The sequence below is a fragment of the Peromyscus maniculatus genome, chromosome 9 (genome assembly GCF_049852395.1).
Source record: "Peromyscus maniculatus bairdii isolate BWxNUB_F1_BW_parent chromosome 9, HU_Pman_BW_mat_3.1, whole genome shotgun sequence".
Lineage (NCBI taxonomy): Eukaryota > Metazoa > Chordata > Mammalia > Rodentia > Cricetidae > Peromyscus > Peromyscus maniculatus.
In genome coordinates, this window is record NC_134860.1 from 74,695,793 (window position 1) to 74,703,669 (window position 7,877).

General features: G+C 47.5%; 1 long non-coding RNA gene across 1 annotated transcript; it reads right to left on the reverse strand.

Moving 5' to 3' along the window:
* Nucleotides 1–357: 357 nt before the first annotated feature.
* Nucleotides 358–2,892, reverse strand: LOC143267436 (uncharacterized). The gene is made up of 2 exons (XR_013042546.1): nucleotides 2,621–2,892; nucleotides 358–2,019 (listed from the first exon to the last, which is right to left on the reverse strand). It is a non-coding gene; the product is annotated as an uncharacterized LOC143267436 (long non-coding RNA).
* Between the last annotated feature and the right edge of the window lie 4,985 nt (nucleotides 2,893–7,877).

The window sequence follows — 7,877 nt, forward strand, 5'->3', positions numbered from 1 at the left end:
TAAAAATCTCACAAATCATGGCCATGCTTGATACCCTCGGTTGCCTTTCCAATAGCCAAAGAATTTACCATAGACCCTATAGTGTGCTTTCATCTGACCCCAACCTAGGGTGCCAGACTCACATTGGCACCCCACTTACCCTGTACCTCAGATACCACAACTGCCTCAGGGGAGGGATTTCATGCCTCTGTGTCTTTGAATACATCACCACCTTTCCTTTTTTACACGAGCATCCTAGCTTGCTCACCTGGTGAGATGCAATTCAGAGGTCATCCCCTACAAAACTTCCCTGGACTCCCTCTGGCCAAATGGATTATTATCTCCTCTCTGCGTTCCCCTCAGCCACCAGCACAAACCTTATTCAGCGTTTGGCTGTGTTATTTTAATTATCTGTTTTCACATCTGCCCTAGTCATCTGGTATTCCCCCATTGCATCATCCAGAGAGTGGAGCTCCGCCCTAGATGCTGGTGGAGTGAACGGGTGCATTTCCGGTCTTGGGTTGCACATTCCTCTCTTGTTCTGTGTAAGAGTTATGTCAATAGACTAAACGAAACAAGTCTAGATGAGACAATAGCATCTATGAACATCTTAAGAGTGCCATTGTCCGCCCAGCAAAACACACCTCTCAGCTCCCGGGAGGCGGGGCATACTGAAGCTGCCGCCACTCTCCAGAGGCTTGTGTTTGGAAAACCCTGCTGATTTTAACTCGAATGTTAGTCACCCACAAAACGCTGCCAGGAATCTCTGCGGGGCTGGCTCAAGTCACAGAACATGTGCAGACAGCTTCCTAAACCGTGCTTTGTTAAAATAGCAGTTCCCAGTTTGCCTCAGGTGTATGACTTAGGCCCATGGTTCACTGGATATTTTAGAAAAATACAAGCAAGTCTTCCAAGCCCTTTCTCTCTGCTCACAGTATGTGAGCTTGTTTGTGCACACGGCTCAGACTCCTCTGCCGAGGACACGTATTGCTGAGGGTGGCTTTTCCATCTCCTGGCACTCTCCCCAAAGAACCAGTTTTTAAGCTCCCTATTGATCTGAGTGCCCACGTTAGACAGGCCATCCTCGGCAATTTCCCAGGAGGCCATAGGTCTATCCAGATTGTAAGAACAAACAAACGAGTAAACAAAGGAATTTTCCCTCACAACGCAAGAGGGAAAAAGGACTCGAAATTCAACTCCCAGTTTTACATTATTCTAGCCTCTTGTCAGTTTTCCCCAGACTCCTGTAGGAATTCCCCCACTTGTCCCTGAGCATGGCCTTGAAGGTTCCTCACTGTGGTCAGACTTTGCCAGGTCAGCATCCAGGTACCAGACAGTGATAAGGTCTGCTGCTGCATCAGACACTGGATGGTGCTATCTTGGGCCTCAGCTACGGCAGAAGAAACCCTTTTAAAACAAAGGCAGGTGAAGCGGGTGGATGATGTGGTGAGAAGCGCTTTCCTTTCAAAGAGGAACATCTAGGCAAGTTGCCATTCTGTGCCCTGGGGACCTACAGGCTGGCGGTGGTGTTGACAAGGCAGAAGGGGGAACCGGAAAGACACGTTGGTAAAGTGATGAGGTGGTGACGGGGAGGGGGTTTCTTCTTAGGGCTCCAGCAAGGGTGACAAGAGTAGATCACAACCATGAAAGTCTTGTCTTCAACTCTGTGTCATCAAATAAGTACCTCAAGGGGTCTCTGTGAGGGCAGACCTGCTCCGTGTCTGCCTGGGCAAATGGCAGTGGCATTTCCTTGTCAGAATCAAGAGAAAAGAGTGCACTCTAAGAAAACAGGTGTGCTTAGAAACGAAAATGCAGTTGGGTTTCCATCATTCAACTGACGACTTTCATCTGATGGTGAGATGTGCTGTGGGAACAGTGAGCTATGGTGTGTAGCGTGCAGGGCCAGGGCAGCTGCTGCAAATCTTCCAGCACGGCTTTCACTGGATCCAGCCTCTCTTGACTGCCTCTTGTGAGCATCATCTTGGAAGCTTTGTTTCTGGATTCCAAGGTAGGGACTGGCAAAGCTCTGCTGGCTGAACCCTGGGATGGAGGCGGAAGTTCACAGAGGGCACAGGCTTGGCCATGCAACCATATCACAGAACCAAATCAAACATTCACACAACAGGGAGTCAAACCTCTGGATCCTCATAGAATTCTCAGATATCTCATTTCATGTTTGCCACCATCCCTCCCTCCCTCCCTCCCCCCCCTTCCTCTCTCAGAGATTAAATGCCTACTAAGCAACATTTACCAAGCCATGTGATAGGAATTAAGAACATAATTTATAAGACAGGCTATGGCTTTAAAGATGCTCCAAACCAAGTAAGGGGAATAGACACGAATATTCACATGGATACCACAATGTGAAAACACCTGAGTAGAGATGTAGACAGGAAGACAGGATGTTATGACTACTAGATTTGACCTTGAAGAGAAGTCCAGGCAGGCTCCCGTTGGTATTGAAGGAAATAGGAGCGAATCAAATTACAAGGAGGTAGTGATGGAGCTCAGATTCTAGGAAGGGAGACCCAGTCTCAACAACAACAACAAGAACAACAACAACAACAACAACAACAACAAGCTGTATGGGGTACCAGTGCACGTCTGTTCTCATGGCTGAGAGGGGCAAGGTTTACCGTACATAGTAAGAGCTGGGAAGGGTAGAAGTCAGGCTCGCACATGGTGCTGGTGGGGAAGTTCACTGTCACTTCTGTTTTGGAGACCGGTTGAGCTTGGATTGACTCTCCTTGACCACGTGATGCAGCAATCCTACTATTGAATTCAATGAGAACAGATCTGGATTTTAAAGGCACACGAGAGCAGCAGTGAGTCTGTGTGTTCAGTCCTCACCAACGTTCGTCTTTATTGTTGAGAACAGTCTATCGTGTTGAACTATGGTACATGAGTCATGATCTCCCATCTAGGGAGTTAGGTCGCGTTAGGTGTTTTGTTAATGGCAGAATTTCTCACGAACCCCATGCATCTAACCGTTTCGTTTCTGCTGCATGAGCTCCTAGGATCAGGATCGCCGAGTTCTTAAGTACCTTTGTGCTTCGCGCCCGCCAAGTGCTTCTCTGTCTACCTGATGTTTATTTTAGTCATCAACAGTATGGAGATCCCACTGCCTTTCAAAGGCCAGAGGAGAGCAGATCAGATAGGTGAACTAGCTAACGCGGATAGGGTAGGAAAGCGGGTAAGGTTGGTAGCCACAGTTAACGTGTGTGCTCACTTGACGTTTTCCTACTGGTGACTCCTGTTCTGTTGCTTGCTCTGTCCACATCTTCCTCCTCTGGTCTTTTCCTTACCTTGAGAACTCCCACGGTGTGTCAGAGACACTGCTAGTTGCTAGGATACGGAACACAGAAACACAAAGCCCCTCTTGGCCAGGGCGCTTTGATTGTAGGGAACCCCTAAGTTCTTCCCGTCTCACAGGCATGGAGAACATCTCAAGTGGAAAGACTGCATCAAAAGAGAAAAGAAAGGAAATGTGTCAAAGCCGCAAACTGGGCTAGGATTTCAACAGCGACTGTGGTTCAGCCTCCAGGACCCCGCTGAGAGGCAGGGAGGGGCTGGTTCTCTACGTGGTCTGGCGTCTGGCTGGGCCGGGCCCCGTGGGCAGAGACCTGGACTTAAGTGGCCAGCACAGTGGGGGAATGACCACAAGATTCAGTGCCGAGCCAGGAAAGAACACAGAGGACTCAGCAGGGAACATGGCGGGCTGGAACGATGGCTTCCAGACTGAACCGGAGGAATTCGGAAGCGAGTCCGTTTTGTTAGAAAGCACTCATACTTGCAAGTTCTTTCTATGTGGTTGCCATAGTTTAAGGCACTGGGGGAAAGAGTAAGGGGGAAAAACACTTTGGGGCATGGTCAATCAAGCTATTGACAAACAAACAAGCAAGCAAGCTGGTATTTACAGGACAAGAGAGGCAGGCTACGGCATTTCAAGGTGTTCCAGCTCCTCTCCTTGCCCCTCCCTCTATCCTGGCACCCATTCCTTCCCCCCTCTCCCCAAACCTTCAGATATCCCACCAGCACTGTCCTTTCAGGCCCTCCCAGAGGTAGGTCAGGCCTGGACCCACAAAAGCCTGCAGATGTTGGCCAGGTGTGCTGAGTGAGCAAAGAAGGTTGCTAGGGCAACCAGCACAGTGGGTAGGGGACCGGCTCAGCAGACAGTTGTCATGGGGATTAAGGCAAATGATGCTATAGGATTGGACAGTACCAGGTGACTCTAAGAGGAGAGTGAAAACAATTTTGATTAGTCATTTCTCTGCGAGGCTGCCGGAACTCAGCAAACTGCTTTCCAAATAAGCACAAAGACCTGTGTTTAAGTCCCAGAACCCAGTTAAGAAGTCAGGTGATGTGGGTGGTGTGTGCTTCTAAACCCAGTGATGGAGAGTGGAACCAGGCACATCCCCAGGCCTCACTTGCCAGCCAGCCTCTCTAACTCAATAGTTGCAGACCAATGAGAGACCTTGTCTCAAGAAAATAAGGTGGACGACATCTGAAGGAGGGCTGTGGAGGTTGCCCTTTAACCTCCACGCATGCTCACGCACATGCGCGCGCGCGCGCGCGCGCGCGCGCACACACACACACACACACACACACAATTTCACTGTGCTTGAGTACTGGAGAGTCAATGAGTTTTAACAATAAATACATTTTATTTGCTTACAGTGTGTATTGACCAAATGAAATAAGGCTTTAGGCTGGACTTCCCACAGGCCTGTCCTCTGTATTTCTGTCCTAATCAATGCCATATTCCTTTTTCTTTCTTTTTCGTTCTTTTCAAAGCCTGTTTCTTATTACTTCATTCTGGTTTCTTAGGACCCAGGGAAATGGCTGGTGAGAGGAAAGGGGCAAATTAGTCTCTGCCTTCACAACCTCCAGTACCTGGACATAGTGAGGCTGACAGGGAAAATCAAGGCCCGTGTGAGGACAATTAACCCATCAGATGGGCTGGGCATCAAACTGACACCAGGGCCCTGAGCATGTCTAGGCTCAGCCTTCTCTTCAGCGAACCCTGAAATACTCAGTGATTATTCATGGTTGACCTCATGTGAATTCGGGGCTTGGGCTAGAAAAGGGATAACTATGGGGAAGTTCTTATTGAAAGACAGGAGTGACTGACCCACAAGCCCTTTGTGGGAGCTCAAGTTTAATGTTAAGGTTCCGTGCTGACTTAAATGGCAGCCACTCGTCACATATGGGGAAATCGATTAAAAAGAAAGAAAATGAGAAAACATTTAGAATCTCACCTGAACTAGGCACATGTCACATGCTCAGAAGTCATACTGGGCTGGTGGCTGCAGTATTAGACTATACAGATGTGGATACCTAATCATTCCAGAAAGTTCTGTTGGATAGTGCTAGGGGACTACAAGTCTCCTGAGGAAACAGGTCCACAAGTCAGGGCACTGAGGTCAACCCTAGTCCAGGTACTTATGGCTCTGGGGCCTTGAGATAATGCTTTAATTTGTCTGGGTCTTGTATATTTAGGAATAAAATGCAGATGATAACATATGCCACATGATTCCCTTAAGAATTAGAAGAAGATACAAATAGAGTCACCTCTTGGAGGGTGTTGTTGGGGGAATTGATTTCAGGACCCCCTCCCCAAGATACTAGAACCCACAGATGCTCAAATCCCTCATAGAAAGTGAGGCAGTGTTTATATATAGTTCAAACACATTCTCCCATGTAGTTTAAATAATCTCTAAATTTCTTTTAATGCCCAATATGATGAAAATGCTCTGCAGCTAATTTATTATTCTCTATTGTTTATGGGATAAAAGAGCTCTGTATATCCTCAATACAGATGCTTTCCTCCCCAAATGTTTTCAATGTGAGGTTGATTGAATGCCCAATTGAGGAGCCCGTGGCCATGGAGGGGCTTGAGTGTATATTGTTATTATTATAGTTATCAATATTAATAAGTCCTTCAATCTCTTAGCCAAATGCTGTCAAGCATGAAGAGTTGGACCTCACAGGCTGCAGGACCTTCTGCTTTCCCTGCTCTGTACCCAGTCTGGATCTTGGCTTTTGCTGACTTCACTATTTTCTAGCATAATGTGTAGAAAAACCCCACGCAGGCTGGGAGGAGAAGGCTTAAAGAGGTACTGTGGTAACTGCCCAGAAGTTGTGGAGTGAACTGTCTGAGGCAGTCTAGGACAGGTGCAGGGTTTCTCACTTGCGACAGTGGAGCACCCAAAGGGAGACACAGGTCTATTTAACAGTACTGGTGATGCTGAGAAGCCATAGGAGTCTAGACCTAGTGCCTGACATGTATAGTAGCATGATAAACGCTCAGTAAATGAACACATAAATGAGGTATAAGGAGAACAAAACCAATAAGCAGATGACATTTGGGGACTAGGTGGACCCCTGAGCCGTGCATGTGGTAGGCAGTGTTCCATCACTGAGCTGTAGCTCCACCCCCTTTTTACCTTTTATTTTGAAATAGTTTTTCAGGATGTTATACAGGCAGGACTTAAACTTCCCATCTCAGTCTTTTGAGGAGCTTGGATGACAGGTGTTTACAATTAGGCTTTGGTTCCCAATGAGCAACCCTTGGTGAGATATCCTGCTATTGGCTGGTCTTCCGGTCTAATAAAGAGCTGAATGACTAATAGTGAGGCAGGAGAAAGGATAGGCGGAGCTGGCAGGCAGAGAGAATAAACAGAAGGAGAAATCTGGGAAAAAGAAGAGCAAGAGAACAAGGAGAGGAGGATGGCAGGGACCAGCCACCCAGCCACACAGCCAGCCATGGAGTAAGAGTGAAAGTAAGATATACAGAAGTAAGAAAAGGAAAAAGCCCAGAGGCAAAAGGTAGATGGGAGAATTGAAAGTTAAAGAAAAGAGAAACAAGCCAAGCTAAGGCCAGGTACTTATAATTAAAAATAAGCCTCAGCGTGTAATTTATTTGTGAGCGGGTAGCGGGGACCCCCCCCCCAAGAGCAAAGGGTCCTGAAAGACCAAAGAGCCAGAAGAGTAAGAGTAATAACAACCAACTACAGATTATATTTCCCCACTCATGAATTTTGGAAGACACATCATGAGTTTTGATTGGTGTTTTGTCTCAGGAATGAGTCAGTGAGCAAATAAGGGAATGGACCTTGGGGGATAGCTTTAGGAATGCCATCTAACAGTTTTTTAGCAAGGGGGAAAAGGGCAAAGGCAAAACCTGTTGGCCTATGTTTGCCCTGCTCAGGCCTGTGTTTGCCCTGCTCTGGCCTGTGTTTGCCATGCTCTGGCCTGTGTTTGCCATGCTCTGGCCTGTGTTTGCCCTGCTCTGGCCTGTGTTTGCCATGCTCTGGCCTCCTATAGCCCCTTCAGGCACCATCAGGCCTGGATCACTAGGTCTTTCTGATTCCTCTCTGGCTGACAGAGTTGATTTCCTTTCTATGGACCCTTGACCTCCACTGTCAACTGTCTGGCACTTCCTGTTATAGTTACTGGCTTATGGCTTCCACTCGACCAAAAGCAGGAGAAAATGGAAACTGGTAGGCAGACCTTCCATAAACAGCTGCATTAGCTACTTTTCTCACTGCTGTGATAAAATATTCGACAACACCAACTTAAGGAAGGGTTTCTTTGGGACCACAGTGTGAGGGTGCAGTCCCCACAGGAAGTCAGGGAGGCAAGAGCAGAAGGCAGCTGGCCACATTGTGCCCCATAGTCAGGAAGCAGAGAGAGAGATGAATGCATGCTTCAAGTGTTTAGCTGGTTTTCTTTTTCTTCAACCCAGGGTGCCGACCAATGGGAATGAATGGTGCCTTCTACAGTGAGGGCGGGTCTTCTCACTTCAAGTTACTTAATCTAAATTCTCCCTCACAGACTGCATGGAGGTTTGTCTACATGATTCTAGGTCTATCAGTTGATGATATTAACCATTATAG